A 23368-nucleotide genomic window follows, 5' to 3' on the forward strand; every position below is an offset into this window, starting at 1 on the left:
GTATTTGATGAAAAGAAAACTAATAAATCAAATTAAAAAAAAAAAAAGACCAACATTGCCAGTACAAAAGTCTTTCAAGATCTCATACTCCAGAAGGCTAAGATAGACTATGATTAAGAAACACTAAAAATGCACAATGTGGAAATGTGACATGGACTAATAAAAGGGCATTTCAAATCCCAGAGGTAAAATTACAGTTTCTAATAGGTCTTACCGATAAGTTAACATGTAGAAAAACTTGAAAAGTGGACTAGGGAGATGTATTAATGGTAAGGCACTTGCTGGTAAAGCCAAAGACCCAGGATCAATTCCCCAGTACCCACATAAACCCAGATACACAAGGATGTTCATGTGTGTAGAGTTTGTTTGCAGTAACTGGAGACCCTGGCATGCCTATTTTCTCTCTCTCTCTCTCTCCATATACATAGTCTGATTCTCTCTCTCCTTTCTATCTCACAAATAAATAAATACATAAATAATAAATAAATAAATAAATTAGAAAAGAAAAACTTGAAAAGTAAGTGAAGTAATAAACCAAGAGGGCAGTACTACAGTACTACCCAGGGGTGTCAGTACATAGTCAGTTATAATAGTGGGAAGAATGTCAGGGCAGCTTGTGTGACTTAACAGTGATATTATTCAGACCTGAGGTTAGAGGTAAAGAGATGACAGGTAACATGGCAAATAATACAGATGTGGAAGACAGTTATAATGTAATCAATTCTCCCCTGAACACAATAATGATCCAATACAAAGAGCAGAGCAGTAGTATGACATGTTTTGGCCAATCTCCTTTATCATCTTTTTATTTATTGTGGTTGTACGAAAAAATATATAATTTTTATTAGTTTTGTACTCACTGTATACAGTCAAATTGGTACCATTGTACCCCCCTCCTTGGGAACCCTCCTTGTTGGGGAATATGGGCCATGCATTGTGGAGTTAGCCATCAGTTATGGGTAGGAGGCAATATCTCTGTATATCATGGCCCAACATGTGGCTTTGACGTTCTTTCTAACCCCTTTTCCACAAATTTCCCTGAGCCATGTTGGGTTCATATTAGGTCTGCTTCGGTATATTTTTTTTAAAAAATAATACAATAAAGAAGTCTATTTTAAATTTATTTGCAATACAATAAGTGGTAGTGGTTTGTAAAAGTGAGCTGAGGAGAATTAGAAATATAGATTTTGAGGCTGGTGATGTCAGAATTTCCTGGATAATGAGATGTTCAGGTAGTATGAAAGAAAGTGAAGGAGGAACAAGCATTTCTCTGTGTTTTGAAGCATGGGATAATAAAATAATGAACTTGGCATGAACTATTATTTGATGATCAACTATTAGGAAAATATTCAGTCTGGAATATGTTAGGCTGGGATATCTAATGATCCATCAAGTGGACAAACCACTAGTTGGATAAATGCATTGAACAGTCAAAGACAAAATGGTGTGGAGTAGGGATATCTGTTAGGTGTCATTGTCTAAAACAGATGATATTTAAAGTCCTAAGTCCATCAAGATATTAAAAAAGTGACTCTAAGAAGAACAAGAAAGAACTTCCTCCAGGGTCATATTAAGATACTTGAGGGCTGAAGAGATTGCTTAGGGCTGGAGAGATTGCTTAGCGGTTAAGCGCTTGCCTGTGAAGCCGAAGGACCCAGGTTTGAGGCACGATTCCACAGGACCCATGTTAGCCAGATGCGCGAGGGGGCGCATGAGTCTGTAGTTCATTTGCAGTGGCTGGAAGCCCTGGCATGCCCATTCTCTCTCTCTCTCTCTCTGCCTCTTTCTCTCTCTCTCTGTCTGTCACTCTAAAATAAATAAATAAAAATACAAAACAAAATTTTAAAAAATCAGGTGGCTTATATTAAAAAAAGATACTTGAAAGTTTAATGGAAAGATGACATGTTAGATGGATCATTATTGAAAGTTTTATCAGCAAACATGTCAAGACAAAAGTTTGTTTATTAAAATTTGTTTTCAAAATGGAATATATGCCTACCATAGTGAGGTACCAATTATCTCATTTCATCACTGTATAAGTATTAGCTATGAACATTTTGATGGGATGCTACTGATATAATCTTGATGTGTTCAGTCCAGTTGTTTGGGAGTCTACTGCTGATCAAGCTGTGTGTGTGTGTGTGTGTGTGTGTGTGTGTGTGTGTGTGTGTGTATGTACATAAGCATATATGCATGTTCAGTCTAGGTTTCAATTAGTAACATATTATTTAGTAATCTCCATGTAAAAGTTTCTTGTTTTCTGGTATAAGAACTTCCTTCTTAAATGCTTAGCCAGACTCCAATTTGCATTGTCATGTATGTGCTCAGTTTGCAAGACACATATGAGCCTAGTTCTTCTCTCTCAGTTCTCCATTCCTGTGAACTTTTATTCTAATGAAACTAAACTCTTACTTTTCATTTCTCCCACTCCATCCACTGTTTAACCTCTCACTACTTTTGTTCCTATTATGATTTCTGCACTGGATACTGTCAAATGTCTCTATTTCCAAATCCATTTAATTGTTCATAGCATAGCTATTATACAACTTACTTCCAGTTCTTTTAGTGATCTCCTTGAGAGGAAAAGAGTGTCAGGTTGTTTTTTTTTTTCTTTTTGATTGGCTACAGTATTTCTTTCCCTCTGTTTCTTTCATTGTCATTAAAGTCAACCTCATGCTGAACTGATATGATAATGGGTAGCCTCCTACTAGAATGCTAGTGTCTTCAGAAGAGAAATTAAGAATTAATAGCAATGTGCATAGGTCCAGACATAAAAGATATTCCAAAAAGACTAATACAATAATTTTCAAAATGTATTATGGTAGTTAAATTTTAGCTTTTTCATATCATTTATGAGTTATGACTTTTCCACTGAAATTATAATAGAATTCAGATGAAGTGGAGGATAAGCATTAGTTAATAGGGCCAATGATGTAAAAGAGAAGAGATTGATATGGAGGGAATTTTAATTTTGAGAGGAAAGTGTAATCATGGGAAGTGAAGCAAAACCCACTTTATTGAATACTTACTGCCATGTGTCACATGCTACATTATATCTGCTTAATGCTTAAAATGATGTAGACAGTATTCAGTCAATATTTTCATGTTATAGATGAAGTTCAAAAAGGTAAAATAATCTTCCAAAATTAACACTAGTATTATCAATGGACTCCAGCACTTTGATGCTCAAATCTATGACTTTTATATTTATGTCACACTTTCCTCCTCAGATCTTTAACTTTGACTTCTATGAAACAAATCTAATGGAAGTGTTCAGATATGTGTGTTATTTAAAATGAATTTACAGAAAGTTCAAAGTCAAGTAAATATCTGTACTATCCAGGGCCGAGAGTAACTGAAGGTCATGTCAGAGCCTGATGTGAAGGGCACCTGGGTAAGAAACAAGGAAGCAAATTCCACGTTACCTGGAAAACACTGAAAGTTGTTGAATGAGCTGTTTTGATCTGCAAAGAAAGTCACCACAACTTTAAGGCAAAACTACTCTTAATTACAAGTAATAAAATGATCTTTAAGCAGCATAACTTGATCTTACGCTTCCTTCTAGGAAATACCTCTAGAAGTACTAGAACTTTGTTAATTCTGCTCATGTTAATTTAATAAAGCTACTTTTTTGTGTATTTGCAGAACCATGAGTTCTGAGAGATGGAGGCTGCTCTACCAGAGCTCTGAGATTCAAAACAAAAAAGCAGTACACTGATAATTCAGAGAAGGTATAAAAATAGAAGAATGGATCTCTCCCAGGCATTAACATGACATTTATTTCCAAAGTAAGAAAACAACTTTCTATTACTTCCTTGCCTTTCTATCAGAAGTTGAGGTCAAAAGAACATATACATTTCAAGTTAGCATAGGAGTGGCCCAAAATTGTCCACTATTTTGCCTTTATTTGGTTTCAGGTTAGAGCTAGTATTAGATGTAGAGCCCTGGAAGCCCACTCGTTTCTGAATACTCAAACAAAAGGAGCAGTTAGAGTATACTGTGTGGTAAGCTCAGTGAGGCAGATGATCATAGTGCAGAGATGAATGGAAATGCCATGCACATTTATAAAAGGCTGAGCTATTAGATAAAGTTGAGATACAGCAGAGATGGATTGTGGGGACAGAGAACATAGAGTGGGGATTCAGGCCACCTGTGTTATATAACACCAGGCAGTACAGTATGAGAATGTTTAACCTAGTCCCAGAGTACAAGGAAGTCACTGAATTCTCAACACATTTACCAAATGCATACATGGCTATTTGAACTTCCCACCTGCAGTGGTTCATCGTGCTGGACCTGCCATCCTGCAGCAATGGAGACCAGTGCATTCAACCCTAACCTGTCATAGAATCATGGATGTAGAAACAGGCAATGTTGTCCAGACTTCTATGCTGTTAAAACGCTTCAAGGCTATGCTAATATTAGGTAGTAAAACACTCAAGTTTAGTGGGAGGTATAAAGAAATTGGAGGAAAGGAAAAGAAAAGAAGAGAGTAGGGAAAGATGGGCAAAAAGAAGTGAATGAAGGTTCTAGCTTTGGAAACAATGAAGATTGTTTTAGTGCCATACTCATTTGTATAGAGTCATCATGCCAAGCAGATATGGTCTCTTGTTAAAGTTAAGTTAATTCTGTGTGGTGATCTGACACACACACACTGTTATAACTGTTCTCTTTAATGTGAGAATTTATACTAGGTTGTCTAGTCTATCAATTTGATCATATAAATTCTTCCTTCCCACATATATACACACATACCACACGTATGTATTTGTCTATCTCTAGAAAGAAAATGAACCCACTTCTTATAATATACTATGCCTTGCTGGATCACACCATGTCTCTGCAGCCTTGGTCCTGACTACACATCATGTGCACTTTGCACTGCACACACCAACGTTGCCTGAACACCCTGGCTCAGATTCGAGACTATTGCATGTTATGAATAGCAGTGTTTTTACTGTACATATGTTTTCTGCTCTTAAAGACATATAATAATTTAGTTTACAGAAAACAAAGACAGTATTTTCTTATATCATTTTTCAGTATGTATTTTAGTATATCGTTGGATTGTATTGTGTTAGAATGTTTGACTTAAAAATGATGTATTGGGATAAAAATCAACAGAAAAAAAATTTAAAAAAATATATACTATGCCTTAACATTCTGAGGGAGAGATTAATTGAAGACCTCAGCTCTAGATCAGGCTTTCTGTACATTAGACTATCAGACAGTGCAGTTTCTGAAACAATACACTTGGAGTATGGTAATGTAACCAATACTTAGCACTGGAATCCTCCTACCAAGGGCTTCACATCTGGAATCTACAAGGAGAGAAAGGAAAAGGCAGAGCTTTTATCTCACATGTGTGGCCAGTGTGGTGAAGCTGATGGCCATGTCTATCAGTAGGCACCAGGTTCCTCTTTGCCAGACTGTTAGTGTTCAGTGCCCATCATTGAGCTGCCAGCTGCCCTTAGCTCCTACCATTAGGTAAGTATGAGGCTCAGCCTACTGTAAAACTAGAAATGGAGCACTCTTCTTCCAATATATCCCTGCTCTCTTCCATTAGAGCCAGTTTCTGGTGTTTACACCCAAATAGATCCACACAGTATGTATAATGTTTCTTCAATTAGCATATTTTGGCAAAAAATATTTAGGACTATATACTCATAGTCTAAATAATAAAGAAAACCTGGTCTCTAAGCCATATTTGGCTGGCTGAGCCCTAATTTATTTCCATTATCAGTCTCTGACACTGCTTACTTGTGCCCTACAGATGGAGAACTTCTGTCATATCCAAGTCCAAAAGCACTTCTGACATTCTTTTCTGGCATGAGCTGTGATTCTGACCTCAATTACAGCAGACCTCTGAATTTCCCTCCACATTTCACCTGCCTCACTTACCTGACTTTGTGACAGATAAAATGAGATCATTTATGACTTCTACATGAAAAACACAGTAAGAGATAGGCTATAGTGTGTGTCACATCTTTGCAGGCTAACTGTCAAACTAGTATCTTTCATAGCATACATCTTTCTGTGAATTTCCTGAGCTAGCTCATGGCAACTATCCTCAGCCCAGAGAAGAACAATACACTCAAGATTTGCAAATGTTTGGGTGTAGGGTTTAGCATTTTGTTATTTGGCCAAGGAATTACCTTTGGGTACAATTCTTTAAAATGAAATGTTACAAAGAAGATTATTTCACAAGTGCCAGAAAACCTACTTAAACCAGCTAAATTGACAAGAATTTTAAACTTACATGGACTTTAGAGGAAGCAAGAGTTAAAAATGAAGATTCTCTTGCATCCGATTTCTGTCTTTAGTTTGTAGCTTTTCTATGATTTTTAAACCTTTTTTATTAATTAATTTAGAGAGAGAGAGAGAGAGAGAGAGAGAGAGAGAATGGAATGCCAGGGCCTCTGGCCAATGCAAACAAACTCCAGGTGAATGTGCTACCTTGTGCATCTGACTTTACATGGGTAATGGGGAATAGAACCTGAGTCCTTTGGCTTTGCCAGAAAGTTATCTTTGTGTTACCAGCAGAAAACACTGGACAACAGAAAACAGCAGCTTGTGGGATGAAAGGGTTTATTTTGGCTTATAAGCTTGAAGGGAAGTTCCATGATGTCAGTGAACAAAATGTAGCATGAGCAGAAGCTGGAACTTACTTTCTGGCCCACATCAAGCGGGCAGTAGCAGCAGGAGAGTGATCCAAATGTTGTCAAGGCTGAAGCTATCAATAACACCCATAAGTCCGCCCGAAACAACACACCTCCTCCAACAAGGCTCCAATTCCCAAATTACCATGAGCTGAGGCCCAAGCATTCTGAAGACATAAGTTTATGGGGGACATCTGAATTAAACCACCATGAGGCCTGAGCTCAAAAGAGCTAAAGAGTAGAGAATGAAGCCTCTAAACCAAAGTTGATTATATAAGGTGTTTTGTTAGAGAAATGGAAAGCTAACCCATGCCTCAATAATATATAGGTAGAGTTTTCAGCACAATGCATGACACTTGGATATAACTGAGTTATTTTCACCATGGTGTTACCTTATGCAAGCTTACTGTTTAAGTTTACTCTGTATTAGAATCCTAGCAATTCACATCAAAGGTAAGAAAACGTGCCAATTTTATGCTGCAATCCTAAAAATAATATCTTCAATATATGATGTGTGGAGAGAAAAGGTAAAAGATCTGTGACTAAAAATGATAGTCCATAGGATTTTTTCTTTTGACATTTCTTCTGAGGTAAGTGTCTCCTCACTGGAGCTGGTAAATTCAGAAGGACCTTGGGTTTCCTACCTACAGGGCTGAATCTTTCTATACCAATTAGTATTCAATCTTAGCAACTAGGAAATGCCAAGGGAAGAGATATAGGCCATACTGTTTGACTTACATGTTTTAAGAAAACATCACTGGGGCTTCTATGCTGCCATAGAATATAAGGATGGATGCCTATTTTCAGCAATACATGCATGAATTTGGAACATCTTCTGGTCCTTTCATTCATACTGCAGGTTTAGGGGTATGTCTTTTTTACACAAATTTCCAATCCACATCATGTTCTATGAGTACAACACCCAAAAAGATGGCTTCACCCCTCCCACAGCCAGATTGGATTTATATACCAAACACAGGACTGAAAGGGACTCTTTCTACCTGACTCTAGGTTTCAGTTTAAATGTCCTCAGGTATCCTGCAGCCTCCATCATGAGTGGAGTCAAGACTAGGGTCCTGGCTGCATCTATTTGATCCCAGCCTAGGAACTAAAGCAGATAGAACAAGTAGTGTCCACTCAGTTATATTTCCTGAAACATAGAACTGATAAAAAAGACTCTTCACTAACTGAACTGAGGTTTTGCTAGCAGAAGACATAAGTAAAATATACGCTCAGGCTACCAGAACAGAGCACGACATACCAGGTAAATTTCTCACACTTCTGGAGAACTGAACATTAAGATAAAGTTCCAGCAGTGTTGGTCTCTGATGAAGACCAAGGATGACCATTACCCCACTCAGACCTCAGCTGGTCTTTCTTGTGCACAGACAGTGAGAACGCATGAATGCCAGTGTCTCCCCTTATAGAATTAGTCCTGTAAAATAACAGTGATACCTTTATGCTCTTTATCATTTCTTCCTTATGGGACTCTACAAGTCTAATCACAATGGGTATCAAGGCTTCAACATATAAATAGAGAAGAAGATTTAGCTCTTAATGATTAATAACAAAGATACTGATGCCACTCAAATATCTTGGTTATGAATTATTCCTGTGATTCTTGATGTCTTTCTCTCTGTGTCTCCTTCTATTTTTCCCTGTCTCCTTGCCACTTTGTTTCCTCACTATCACTCTTATTTTGGTACTAGAAATTGAACTCAGAACCTTGTATATTCTACACAAGCACTTTACCACTGAACTAATTATTAACTATTATTATTAACTATTATTAAAAGTAATGATAGCCGGGCGTGGTGGCACATGCCTTTAATCCCAGAGCTCAGGAGGCAGAGGTAGGAGGATCACTGTGAGTTCAAGGACACCGTGAGACTACATAGTGAATTCTAGGGAGGCCTGGGCTAGAAGGAGACCCTACCTTGAAAAAACAAAACACAACAAAAAAAAAAAAAGTAATAATGACAGGAGTCAATGTTTTGCTAAACTTCCCAGGAAAACTTGCTGTGATGCTAAGTCAGGCCACAGATTTCCAATTGTCCTGCCTTGCACTCCAAAATATCTGGGGCTATAGGTATGTGCCACTGTCCTCAGATCTTTGCTTTAATTTAGTGAAATATGACCACCAATACAAATATTATTGACGCAGAAAAGACAACTTAATTAAATGTGTGATGATACTCCTTTGTTTTCATGATATCCGAAAGTTCCTCATAAAAGAAAGCTTAGATGTGTGTGTAGATATAGACATATGTATAGCTATACAGACATAGATAGAGAGTCTTTATAAAACAATTCTTCATCAGGAGTCCCTAAAGTCTTCTTACCAAGAGCCCAAAACCAGGGTCACTATCAGCATGGCTATGATACGCTTTCCACTCTGCTTCTTAGCTGGTGCTTTCTAGTGCTGAATTCTTCATTAAATGAATGCAATTTCTTAATCTCACTTTCTTTCCTCTCCTCCTTCCTAACAACTGCTCCATAATGCCATATTTATTTTTTTAGTTGACCAAAAGTAAGCACCTTCTAAATTAATCCTTCTCTTTTTGTTTGGATAATCATCTTTACTTTTAGATTATCTAAATTGTTTATAGAAACAATCTGTATGTTTGTGCTTAATGTAGGGTTGGCTATTTAGAGGTAGGCTATGAAATATCACATGGTTAACCCTCCTCTTAATGGGACCTTGAGTTTCATAAAATATTATGAAACAATACCCTGGAAAGACTTTTAGTCTTAAGATGTGAAGAAAAATTCAACAGATCTTAAGCATATCTGACTTTTTTTCTCAGAATCTATTCACTAGTAGTCACATATCAAAACACGAATTTAGACTTCTTTGATCTCCTACTACATGCCAGTTGCTATTAAAAGTACAATAGAGCCAGGCGTGGTGGCACATGCCTTTAATACCAGCACTCCGGGAAGTAGAGGTAGGAGGATTGCTGTGAGCTTGAGGCCACCCTGAGACTACATAGTGAATTCCAGGTCAGCCTGGGCTAGAGTGAGAACCTACCTCAAAAAAAAAAAAAAAAAAAAAAAAAAAAAAACACAAAAAAGTACAATAGGATAAACTATCTATCTGAAGTCACAGTCTAGCAGAGCAGAATACGAAAGTATTTTCTGGTCTGTATCAGATGGGGTGAAAACCAGAAAGGACTCCTGGGTTTCTCATTACAGAACATATGAGAAGCAAAAATAGAAGAAAACATCCTGAAGGATATTAGTAATTCTAACATCAGCAAATAATAATAATAATAACCTGTTGAGTTAATATATTATGGTTGACATAAAGCATAAATGAGATTTCTAAAATCACACTGAGTGTTAAAATATAAAATGTTAACTAATATTTCCATGGACATATGTAAATATTTAATTATATAAATTTTTAGAGATAGAAGAGATCTTGTTCCACATATATATGCAACATATGCACTTAAAATATTACGTAATTTAACATTTTATTGTAGCTTTCACCACATCATTTCATACTTTACTAAAGCAGTCTTGACACATATTAAACATACCACTACCTAAAATCATTTTTAACTATGTCAATACAGGTTTCTTAGTATTATCTATGGATGGAATGTTCCCAGCTGTTGAGATTACATGACTGTCTCAAGCTGTTTCAGTGAATGATGCCACCAAGGTGTCTGGTGGTATCTGGTACCAAGGTCCTTTAGAATATGTCAGTTCATTTCCATGGCATTTTGTTAAATGAGCTTTATTTTTATGTGGGGTGTGTGTGTGTGTGTGTGTGTGTGTGTGTGTGTGTGTGTGTGTGCATGTACATTTGTGTATGTTTGTGTGTGCACACGCTTGCTTCTGGAGGACAGGGGTTGATATCGAGTGTTATCTCAGTTTGTTCTCCACCTAATTTGTAAGACAGGGCTTCTCTTGAACCCAGAACTCACTTATTTGGCTAGTCTATCTGGCTAGCTTGATCCTCCTGGCTTTGGATTTATTAATGTTTTCCTATAAAAGCTGGAAAACTTCAGGTTTTATTTCACCCCCTTTTTTAATTTGAGAGAGAAGAGCAGATAGAGAAAATGGGCATGTCATGGCCTATAGCCATTGCAAACAAACTTCAGATGCTTATGACACCTTGTGCATCTGGCTTACATGGGTACTAGGCAATTGAACCTGAGTCCTTAGGTTTTGCAGGCAAAAACCTTAACTGCTAAGCCATCTCTCCAGCCCAATTTTGCCCTCTTTGATCCATTCCTTTTTCTCTCACTGCTTATAGCATTATAAACAAGACCCTCTACTTTTCTGTACTTATGATCCTCATTTTAATAATAAGGTTAATATGGTTATATTTAGATTAATTTAATTATATTAGTTTTATGTTTCTAAATAACAGGTTTGTCAAGTATTTAGTACCTGCCAAAACATCCAGTATAGCTCTGCCTACCACATTGAGCTGAAAACATACAGAAAATTTACCATACACACAAGCACCTAATTTTTGACCAATTTCATTATTATATACATAGGACAGTCAATATGGAACACTAGTCAACATACAGAATTAATGATATATACTAAAACGAAGCCACATTATATTTTCATTATTTACACATGGAAAATTCTGAATGAAATCTAAACTACTGAGGTAGAGTTCAGCAAGGCATAAGAAGATATTGTCTAAAAGGCAACTTTAAGAGAATCCAAGGCCACTTGGATTATCTCAACCATGTGCCTCTTCTGCCTTCTTCTGGTGTTTTGGAGCATGACATGAAAATGTGTTTTTTCCTTTTTTTTTTTTTTTTTTTTTTTTAGGGCAGAAAGCTAAAATTGAACTGATTGTGTGGACTTTTCTGAATCTTTGGCTATTTTGGTCTGAGTATTCAGCTGAGAAATTTCAGTATCAGCAGCCACATTCCTCCCAGATGCTGTCCTTAAAAGAAGACATAAGACTATTCATTATGCAGTTATCATGAATGTAAAGTTCTGTAGCTTTGGGACCTACCTCATTAATCCAAGCTGACTTTACATACTCCTTGGTTCTTATTATAAGGCACGAGGTTTCATAAGCAACCCAGCAGAGTGGGTGCTGACCACATAGTAGGGCCACAAGTCTGTAAGCGTCCAATAGGTTTACCCTGAGGTTGTGGAAAGTTATATTTTCCTGAGAGAGATGCAGATACTTCATGTGAGGAAATAATATTTAAGCTTCTTGGACAGTAAATATTTATGATATGATGTTTTCTCTAATAACTTTCCTGCATTTAGGTGAACTTAGATAGCTATTTGCATAACTGTTCTGCCATCATCCATTCATAACAATTCTACTTGATATAGTGAATTTTATTTTGCTCATTGATTTATGTGTTGAGTTATTCTGTTCTTTCTGAAACAAAGGTGTCAAAAGGGAATAAGAGGTAGTCAAGTGTGAAACAAATGTGAGTGACTACAGCCTAGGAACTCTGATTTAAATTGCCCTATATGACATGTTCCAGTATGAATCTGGTTACCTGAACTTTTATAATGACAGAAAAAAAAAAAGAAAAAAAAACAATCATGAATCAGTGCATTTACCAAACTCACGGTAGAAGCAGCAGGTAGGTAGATGGGAACAGCAAAGGAACACTCTGCGATAGGTTTCAGAGCATATCTGATGATGACATTCTTAACTTTTGTGTTGATGAAAGTGAGTGGACTACTAAGAATATATTCTAAATAGTTTACTTGATAGTCAAAAGAATGTTAGGTCTGTCCTAGAGGTGAGTGATCAATGACTATTTAAAGGAATATGAATCTCCATAGATAATTTTAGCTCTGGGAATGGAACATTGCAACTCTCTACAATCACAAATCACCCTTCAATCAGTCTCCAAGAAGCTTTAATATTGGTGTGGCTTTTCTTTTCTGGAAAAATCAGTGTACATTTCATTTCCTTCTCAGACAAAGCATAACCACTGTATGAGAAGCAGCTAGCTAATGCTTCTTAAATGAGTTAACTCCTTGCTTTAAAGAGAAAATATAGTAAAAGGGCTCCTGTGGATATATCATCATCACAATATTATAGTGTAGGAAAAGATCAAGGGAATCATAACCAGAAATGAGAAACCAGATTCCAAAACTCAGGATAGCAAATACAGGTTTTGCAGAAATATGCTAAAGCATTTGTCCCTAGTAATTTCCCCAGGTTCTGGTGGGTACTTTTTTTTTTTTTTATTTGAGGGTAAATGACATTATACTGATACTATCTCTATAGATTCTCATTCATTGCATGATTTTATTTAAACTTGGGAACATTTAATTGAGAATTCATAGAAATTCAAGATAGATGATTCGTCCTGCTTGCTTACAAGCTAGTTTGGTAGACAAGGCCCAGAACTGAAAAGTCAACTCCAAGTATCAGGAAGCCAATAAATGTAAACTCAGAGAAAAGAGATATGTGTGTGGGATTAGAGAGAAAAACTTTAAGGGATAATTCCAGGATAATCCTTTCCTCTGGAACTGAGTCTCTGACAAACAGTTGTCGCCTTGTACTATGACCATATTTTAATTTATCCTGGAGAAGAGTGTACCTCCTTAAGCAATATCACTTTGTTACACATCTTAGTTTCGCCAGCCAACAGATTTTCTCCCAGTAATGATTTCCTCACAGCAATGTGAGGAAATGGCTTAGTTGTTAAAGTGTTTTCCTGCTAAGCCTAAGGACCCATGTTAAATTCTCCAGGACATACATAAGCCAGATGCACAAGGGGGCACATGCCTCTGGAGTTTGTTTGCAGTGACTAGAGCCCCTGGCATTCCCATTCTTTCTGTCTCTCTATCTGCCTCTCTCTCTCTCTCTCTTTCTCTCAAATAAGCAAAATATTGATAAAAAGGTAATGTGAATTCAATAGCATATAAGCAATGAATATGAATCTCCAGTTCTGTGTATTAAATGCAATGTGAGATAGATGTGTGGCAAGTAGGATTTGATCTCCCATAATGTTTAACCTCCTCCTGTTATGTCTGTAAGTTTTTTTCTTGCATGTATAAAACGAGAAGGAATTTTCAAATGGATCCTTAAACACTGAAGGAGGTAGAAAAAGAAAAGAAAGGGGAGAAGAGAGAAGGGAGACAAAGAAGAAAAAATGACTCAAAACATGGCAGAGACTTCCTCCATCTATGCTGGCTTTGAAGACACAGATGCAGAGTCAATGAAAGCTGCAGTTTCTAGAAGATGAGATGGTCCCAATATGGCACTGTGGAAGAAACAGGAACCTCAGCTCTGCAACTGCAGAGGGCTGAATTCTGTGACAATATAAGTGATCATAAAAATGGGCTGTCTTCTAGAACCTCTAGAAAAGGAAACAGCTGCACAGACATGTTCAGTTTACCCTCTGAGACAAGGGTACAGCTCGCAGACCTATACAACTGTGGTGTTCTTACCTGGGGAGATGAGCCAAGCTGTTGTGAAGTGTGCTAAACTGCAGTGGAGAACTGATCTACTTGCTTTCAGTGATTCCTTACAAGAGGAAGAACTGAGTTATTTTCAGCATCACAGTCCCTGAGTGCACACTTTTTCTTGATTCAAATTGGTACCAATCATAGCTGGCCACACAAAGTGAGCATGATGATTTAATCTCTGAGAAACTCTGACCATTTTATCTGCTTCCTGAGATGTTCTAATCAAAGCATCATTCTCATACAATAGAGAAGGATAGACCTGTTTCCTAAGATGCATAGCAGATTATCATTTTGTTTCTCTTGCATCTGTGTTCCATGATCAGTCTGTGCCAACTCTTTTCTTGTTGATTCTAACAGCTGGTCTGAAGCTTATCTAGGAAACTTCCCTCTACTCTCAAGGTCAAAACAAGTTTAAAAGAAGCATTTGGGGCTGGAGAGATGGCTTAGCGGTTAAGCGCTTGCCTGTGAAGCCTAAGGACCCCGGTTCCAGGATCGGTTCCCCAGGTCCCACGTTAGCCAGATGCACAAGGGGGCGCACACGTCTGGAGTTTGTTTGCAGAGGCTGGAAGCCCTGGCGCGCCCATTCTCTCTCTCTTCCTCTATCTGTCTTTCTCTCTGTGTCTGTCGCTCTCAAATAAATAAATAAAAACTTAAAAAAAAGAGAAGCATTTGTATCTCCTCTTGTGAAAAACAATTCTGGAAAAATAAACAATACTCCACTTGGGTAGAGTAAAAATATCAAGTATAGTCTAAATTCAGAAAGAAAACAAATTCTTTAATGAAATGGAAAATGCAAGAAAAGTCTGCTGCAGATAAATATTGTAAAGATACACATAGTATATTCATTTGTTCAATTATTTGAGCATCCATATAATGTTACAACCCTTAGATTCTTCTCATTGTTCCTATTCATCTATCCTTCCTGTCTCCAAAAGCCTCAATAATTCATAATCTTTTTACATTCCACATCATATTTTCCTTTTTCAAAAAGTCATACAGTTAATTAGTATCATCAGTACATAGCTTTTTCAGTATGGTTTATCTCACTGCTTTTCACTATAAATTTAAAGAGATTCCATGTTTTCATGGATTATCAGCTCATTTCTTGTTATCAGTATGTAACATTGCATACTGTTGAATGTTTATTCACTCATTTATTGAAGAAATTAAAGTAGCTTCTACTTTATATCTATGATGAATAAAGCTGTTAAAATATTTTAAGGCAAGATTTTGGGTAGGCAGTCCTTTATTTTTCATGGACAGGAATGTATTATTGAGAGAAAACATGGTTTTTAACCAGTATAGACTTCTGGCTTCTCTTCAATCCTTCTAGCCTTCAGACTCTGAGAAGAAGAGAATCATCTGGTGGTTGAGTATGTGACAGAAGTCATTGTACTTCCCTTTTCTTCCTCAGCAGTGAGTGTCTTCTGCATCTCAAGCCCACCATGGTCGACACACGTTCAGCCATGATTTCAAACCTTGCTTCTAATTAACCAGGATGGTAACATTATTATTGCCTCAATATTTGTATGCAGTTATTTTTAAAACGTCTCAAACCCAAGAGGGAATTGTGTAGTCGAATTGGCATCCCAGGAGCCTCAGGAAACAAAGCAGAAGTGGAGCACAGAGGCCATGCCATGTATGCAGTGCCACACAGGTACCAACAAGTGGAGCCAAACGTTTAAATGTTTTTAAAAACACTTTTTAAACTAGTGTTTTTATTTTATTTTATTTTTATTCCTGAGCATTTATCACTAATATTAGGGATAATAAGGATCTTTGGATTTAGATGGACTTTGAAAATTGGATCAGATGAGGCTACACTGGTTGATTTCAGCATGTTCATGCTACAAAGCAGACACTGGCATGTCTCCTATGTTTATGTGCCCTAGTATCATTTAAAGATGGGAAGAGGTTTTAGTTTCTGAAATTGTGAATGAGTGTATAATAAATAGCCTTTTTCCATTTTACAAGACACTCTTCTGTGCATATCACCATCTTGGGATATTTGGGTTCCCTCATTTCCAAGAACACTTGGCAGCAGCATTCCACAGGGAGTACTTCCATGAAAATTGGCAATGCGCATGTAGGAAAGAAAGTCCCTGTGGTGGGGGAAAGAAGAGTTAAATCAAATAAAAACTAAGGGGATTTCTGTATTGTAGGGCTTTCTTTATTACAGAGATTTTATTTTATCCCACAATTTTAATTTCCTAAAAAAAAAGCATGGAATAAAAATTTTTCATCAAGGTTTTCAACAGGAATTTTATTTTCTTCTTATCAAATTATCTAACAGGCTGTCAAAAACAATTTAGAAATTATTGCTTTAGAGCAAATTATCATCTCTCCTAGTAGCACCTTATTTTTATCTCTTTGCAAAAGATACATGAATTAAAACTCTTAGTTGTAATGGTTGTTTAAATGTGCAATAAAAGACACTTGGGCCTTGATTGCAGATAGCCCTGGATTTAAAATGTATGCCTCTTACAGAACCTCTTTGGAACTGGAAAGTGGTTCTGCCACTTCGGATGTGATTAAATGAGTTTCTATGAACGCCTGTATTGCCAGGTATCACTAAGAGCAGAAATTTGGTGGGGGATACTTGACCACAGCCAATTTTTTTCCTTTTTTCTTTCTTTCTTTCTTTCCTTTTTTTTTTTTTTTTTAAGAAGCTGTTATAACTGTGAGTTCATGAGAAGGGAAATAAAGACATCATGAACAATGCTGCTGATGTATTCAAGTCTTCCTTCATGTTGCTCCTTGCCTATGTGAATTACAAAATTCATTTAGAGAAGCTATTGGGCACTTCACAAGGTATTTTACTGCTTGCCAATATCACTGTCCATTTCTTGTAACTAGAATCTAGAAGCTGGTTTGATAAAGACCAGCATCAGTTCTCTTTCAAGTTAATGCATTCAAGTGTATCTGTATTGAACAAAGGAATCTGAGTCTTGTAAAAATGCTTTTCTTCCTTTTTAAATAAAAACCGCCCATGGAATATGACAGATTTCCTTAAACACAAAGCCCAACTTGAAGCAGATAAGAGCCAGATAGAGAATTATTGGGACTTAGACTGAGATATCCATCTTTAATACTTCACAGGCATGTTTATTTTCAATTTATAGTATAGGACATGCATTGTCAAAATCAATCATCTCAAGTGATAGATACCAAAAGTCCTTGGTGTTCTGTAGTCTCTGAATAAATATCCCTGCTCACATATTTCTCCCACATCATGACTGGAACTTCTGAAATTTACGTTCAAAAGTAAATGTGACTTTGCTGATGTGATTAAGTTAAGGATCTGACATGGGGGATTGCACTGGATTATCAGGTTGAGCTCAGTGAAATCCTAGGGTTCTTACAAGAGGGAGTCAGGAGAACAGTTAGAGGAGAAGGTACTGCATGGGTGGAAGAAAAGATTGTGGGCTGATGCACTTTGCTGCCCTAGCTCAGAACAGGCCACTTCTAGAAGTGGGAAGATTGGGAAAGAATGCCCCATGCCCCACACCACACAAGTAGACTCCAAATTCATCGACTCTGGCTACACTTGGGCCTTTTGTTGGGTGAAACTGATTTCAAAATTTGAATGATGGATTAATAAGAGATAAGAAAAGTAACTTTAAGCCACTGAGTTTGTGTTAATTTGTTACAACACAACAAGAAACCAATTCCAGTATGAAAACAACCCCTTATGTGGATAGTCCCCAGAATCACACAGCTGGGAGGAGTTCATACTGCGAGGTCTGGAGGCTCTGCCATTACCCCTCACTTTCACTTGCCATTGTCTATAATATTTCAGAATTTATATGAACCTTAGTCAAATATGTTTTAAGATTAATGTGCTGTAAATGTGAAGTATTTTGTACTAGATTTAATAGGGTAAGGACTCAAATATTTATCATCACTGTGAAGATGTTGTGAATAAACACTTCATAAGGGAAGCCCCAAATCACCTGCCCAGACTTTCTGTTTCTCTCTCTGAGCTCTTCAATTGGTGCTCCATGTATCAGCCAGAATGCCACCGAGAACATAGAACACAAAGTCATTCTCTTATTTAAAAACCTGAATATGGTCATCAATTCCTTTTATATGGAGCCCAAGCTCTGTAAAAGATTTCCCTTCCTCCTCACAATCCACTGGCTATGTTATGATAGTCTAAAAGGGAGCAAATTATTTTTGATGAATGGACTCAAAGAAGGCCACTGATCAATAGCAGGATGTTGGTATATCCTTTCGATCTTTAAAGAAAGACATAATCCTATGCACAATTCATTTGACATATAACCATTGCAATGACTAATTGATATTTCCAAGCCTACATTAAACATTCTGGTGAGAAAAGACAATCAAGTTGATAAATATAAAGACAAGGTACTTCAGGGAGTATCAAAACAGAGACAAAGTAAAGCCATGACAAAAAGCAGTCACTGAATGCCAGGAAGTCTGGGAAGGCAACACCCTGATGAACTTAGACCTGAAGGCTGAGAAGGCTCAGCCATCCGCAGAGACAGAGAACTAGGCCAGTGGTGTGGGCTAGCAGGAGTGATGGGTGCATATGTGTGAAGGACTGGAAAAACTCAGTGTGGCTGCAGTAGAGTGAAGTAACTTGTAATTTGTAAGAGTACAGGAAGCCTCTGGATTATGAAGAGAAATACAGATAAGTTTACAGACTTGGTTTTTTTTTTATGAATAGTAATACATTTCAGAAACTTTTAGCCAAAAGAATGGCATTACTTGTATCTTATTTCAAACCCCCATGCTAGTAAAATATATTGAACATGGGCTTTCAAGGGTAAAAGGAGAATGAGGGAGTAGTTTAGTTCTGAGTCCATCCTATGAGTGGATAATTTTTGGCTTGCATAGACGTGAGAGAAATGAAAATGGAAACCAATGGAAAGTTTCGCAGTGGGGTTTGGTGCTAAAATTAACATATTTTCAGTGGATGGAGGAAATTCAAGAAGCAAACAGTGATTCATTGATAAATGCGTGAGGCAATGATGGAAGTATTATTTTCACTTCTGGCATGACAAATGTCTGAGAAGCTTGTGATTTTGGACATGAAAATAAATCTCTGTTTGTCTGGGTTATATTATTATTCTTAGATAATAAGATGATGTGATTTGGAAAGTTGCCTTTCAATTACTATGCAATGAAGATGTTGTTTCTCTTGTATATTATGTGGTGGTGATGTGGTAACATTCTCCAAAATAATGCGGATTCCTGAAGGAAAAAAAAAAAAAAAAATCAGAAAAAGACAGCAAAGAGTTATTATTTAATTACTACTGCCCCCTAGTGGTACCAGTGAAATGTAGCTAGAAGATAAAGTGGCTGGAATCAAAGAGAGAGTCAGTGGAAATTCAGAGAGCAACCCTGCCCGGTTTTACAGGCCAGAAGGAACCTCCACAACAGGGCAGTGGCTTGAATCTCCCAGCTGCTATGATGCAGGTCCTTTTCTCCTCAATTCTACTTCAGCAATGTCTAAACTTATTTCCATCGAGCTTTATTCAAATGAACCATTTATTTATTTTTTTCCAGATTATACTGAAAAACATACAGCTTTTAAATCAATACTTAGAGATACCTTATAGACTATTTTGATAGGACTTCAAAATTACCACAAATTCTCTCCACTCTTAAAGCCCAAAAGTATGTGATTTGATTGATGCTATGAGAGGATGCATTGAGAAAATGAATACACAAAAAATTAACACAGAGACTTTTTTAATATATATGTCATCATTCCAGCAATATCTTACTGAACATGTCAGGTGAAAAAGAGGAATTATGACTGAAAAACCTTAGAGGCTATGAATAATAAGCTGTGTACACATGATCTGGAACCAATACACCTGGAATTTGAATAATAGGTACTGGCTACTGTCATGTAACCTTGAATAAGTTACTGAACCTGCCTATATGTGTGGCTTTCTTATTTCTATAAAAGCCAACTATATATTGTCATAGTAAGATGTTTTAGGTTATTTTTTAAAATTTATTGAAATGTGTGTTTGATTTTTAAAAAAGTGTTGCCATTTTCAATTATGGTAAGGGCCATAGATCAGGAGACTACTGATATTGGGAAGATGACTCAATATTTTTAGAGATCACAAGAGGGAAGGATATGGCAGTCCATAGGGGAGTCCTCATGCAGAAGGAAAGTATAGTCAAAAGACAGAGACAGAAAGATGAAGAGGTGAGCTTCATCCTCCATTCTGGCTTCCTGGATAGGAACAAGCAAAGTGGGGTCAGCAGGTGCAGGGTGAGTCATGAGCTAGTTGGAGTAATTATTACATGTCTTGGGACAGGGGGGGTTGCCTCTAGTTCTCTCATGCCTGGACTTTCAGTACTAAAGTCAGAGAAGTAGTTGGAAAAGGAGGAGATATGTAGTGAAAGAGTAGAAGGAAGATTAAAGAAATAGAAGATATGGAATTGGAGAAATGGAATAGATGCCCAAGGAGGTACATGCATCTGGAATTCATTTGCATTGGCTAGAGGCCCTGGTGTACCCATTCTCACTCTCTTTCTCATAAATAGATAAAAAATAAAATATTTTTTAAAAGAAAGAAGAAAATGAAACAGCAAAATGAGGATGCAGAGTGGAGAGAGAAAGGCTATAGCTGTGTGTAGGAAATTTCTTCAACCAAATATTGGAGACAGGTAAAGTACAATGAGGGAAATGAAGCAACTACTTTTCAGAACAGAAGTGTCTTAGAAGGGGGTTTCTACAGTATGAAAACTTGAGAACCTTTGGTTTCCAAGATAGAACATGGAATTGAGCCTTATGACCTCATAAATGTTATAGACGAAGACTCAAGTTTATATACTGATCATTTCAGGACTCGAACAAAAAAAGAGACTACTAATAGATGTAAAAACAGTTTCTGAAACAGTTTCTACAGTGGAGGAATTAATAGTCCTTTTTTTTTTTCTCTATGTGGATCACTTTTACAATTAACCCTCAAATTTCAATGTAATGAGAAAGGAACTGAGGGTAATTGTGTGGCAATTAAAATATAACAGCAAGTCAATACAAAAAGATATGATTTTTCTCTCTGGCCTTGTAGATCCTAACTTGTCCTCTCTTTGTGTGCAAGAGATGTGTGTGTGTACTTATTTCTGCATTTCTCTATATGTACAACAGAGCTTCAATTTGAATAAATGTGTGCTTAATGCACAGATGAGAACATATAGGTAAGTACACATAGCTAGGTAACAAGGCATACTTAGAAAGAAATTAGGCTATAATATCAGCCAATATGCATGTCTTGGATGTAAGACTGGTATAGATTTTAGAAAGGTAGAACTATATTAACCGTGGCTCCCTAATATCCTCACATTGGTAATATTAAATTCAAAGAAGCACAATGCAGGTTATAACCAATTTGAACCTATACTGATTTCCCTCCATTGGATAATCTGTTCTTTTTCAGAAGGCAGTTAGAACCAAGGACAACCAAAACCTACCAAGAAGACAAGAAAAGATAGCTGACTCCCTTTTGGGAAATGACCCACCCCTTGCACATCAGCTAGGGCCCACAGTAAATCAAGAGGAACTAGTGAGATGTGCAAGAGTGCTGCCTCCATGGTGATCCTAACAACCTGTGTCAGGGTGATGGAGAGAGATACTGAGGATATTCAAATTGTACCAAAGCAGAAATCCAGAGATTCTGAGAGCTCAATTCTAAAGTTGACTTAAAATACGCACTCCAAGGATCAAGAAATTTTTTAGAAGAGGGGGCAGAAAGATTTTAAGAACCACAAGGTGGAAGGGAATATCCAGAGGCATTGCCTCTGGCACAATGACTGACTGCCGCTCTCAGAACACATAACCCGCAGCCCCGTGGTGTGTGAATGCCAGCAGTCCCGCTGAGGAGGGCCCTCGGTGGAATGGTGGCAGAGAGGAGGGAAATAGTGATACCAGCCCATGATGTGCCCATACAAAGTTTCTACTCAATAAAAGAACAATAAAAAAGCAGTCCAGATGCAACTGGTACTTAAGGGCAGTCTGTGTCTACTGCCATCTTTGATAAATGGTTAAAGCGCAGTTACCTATTCCAAGTTAGCATAGTAAAAAGTCCTCTGTCTCCTCTTGCTCCTCACACTAGTCCTTAGTGCACCTTGATGAGTATCTCTTTCTTCCAACTTACACAAACTTCATAGCAACTAAGTGAGTAATTCACTTTCTTCCTTTCTACAGTTTTGAAACTCTATGTTTGTCCTCAGAAGTAGCCTATGGGAAATAGATCTCTCTTCCTCTCTCACTTTCTCTCTCTCTTCCCTTCCCTCCTTCATTCCTCTAATAAGGATCAAACCCCAGAACCTGGCATGTTAGGTTTAGCTCAACTACTGATAAACACCCTCAACCATTACTTTCTAAAAATAGTGTCTGACTATATACCTTGGGCTGACTTTGAATTAGCTTTGTATCTCAGGTTGGCTTAGAAATGGAGATCTTCCTACTTCTGCCTCCCAAGTGCTAAGATTACACACTGCACACCATTTCTATCTTTGATAACTTTTTATGCTACTTTTTATAGGCAGTGCTAATGAATAAAAGCAGATTATTATGGTAGGTAAATTTAATTACTAAAAATAATTATGAGTTTTGTAATCGGCTTAAGAAGCAAATATTCCTCCACTCATGCATGCTAAATAGTCATTCATTTTACAAATATTTTGACATCTGCTATACGGCAGGTAGAGCAGAGATTTTTTCCTTCCTCTTTTTTTTTTTTTTTTTTTGGTTTTTCGAGGTAGGGTCTCACTCTGGTCCAGGCTGACCTGGAATTAACTCTGTAGTCTCAGGGTGGCCTTGAACTCATGGTGATCCTCCTGCCTCTGCCTCCCGAGTGCTGGGATTAAAGGTTTGCGCCACCACGCCCGGCCCTCTTTCTTTTTTTTCTTTCTTTCTTTCTATCTATCTTTCTTTCTTTCTTTCTTTCTTTCTTTCTTCCTTCCTTCCTTCCTTCCTTCCTTCCTTCCTTCCTTCCTTCCTTCCTTCCTTCCTTCCTTCCTTCCCTCTTTCCTTCCTTCCCTCCTTCCCTCCTTCCTTCCTTCATTCTTGAGATCTGGTCTTGTAATGTTTCTCAGGCAAATCTTAAACTTTTAAACCCAAGTGGTCCTCCCACCTCAGCCTCTTGAGTGCTGGTTTTCAAGTGTGTGCTACCATGTTTGGCAGGAGACATATTTCTAAGCACTGAGAATATTCTGCTGAGTAAAATAGATGTAACATATGACCTCATTTGATGTTACTAAGTTAGAAAGTTGGTACAGGGAGCTGG

The 23368-nt window shown here is 37.3% G+C and overlaps 1 pseudogene; it reads left to right on the plus strand.

The window, feature by feature from the left end:
• The window catches only part of LOC101608599, a 78713-nt pseudogene extending 64522 nt beyond the window's left edge, over nucleotides 1–14191 (plus strand).
• The last annotated feature ends 9177 nt before the right edge of the window (nucleotides 14192–23368 follow it).

The sequence above is a fragment of the Jaculus jaculus genome, chromosome 8 (assembly GCF_020740685.1).
Source record: "Jaculus jaculus isolate mJacJac1 chromosome 8, mJacJac1.mat.Y.cur, whole genome shotgun sequence".
Classification (NCBI taxonomy): domain Eukaryota; kingdom Metazoa; phylum Chordata; class Mammalia; order Rodentia; family Dipodidae; genus Jaculus; species Jaculus jaculus.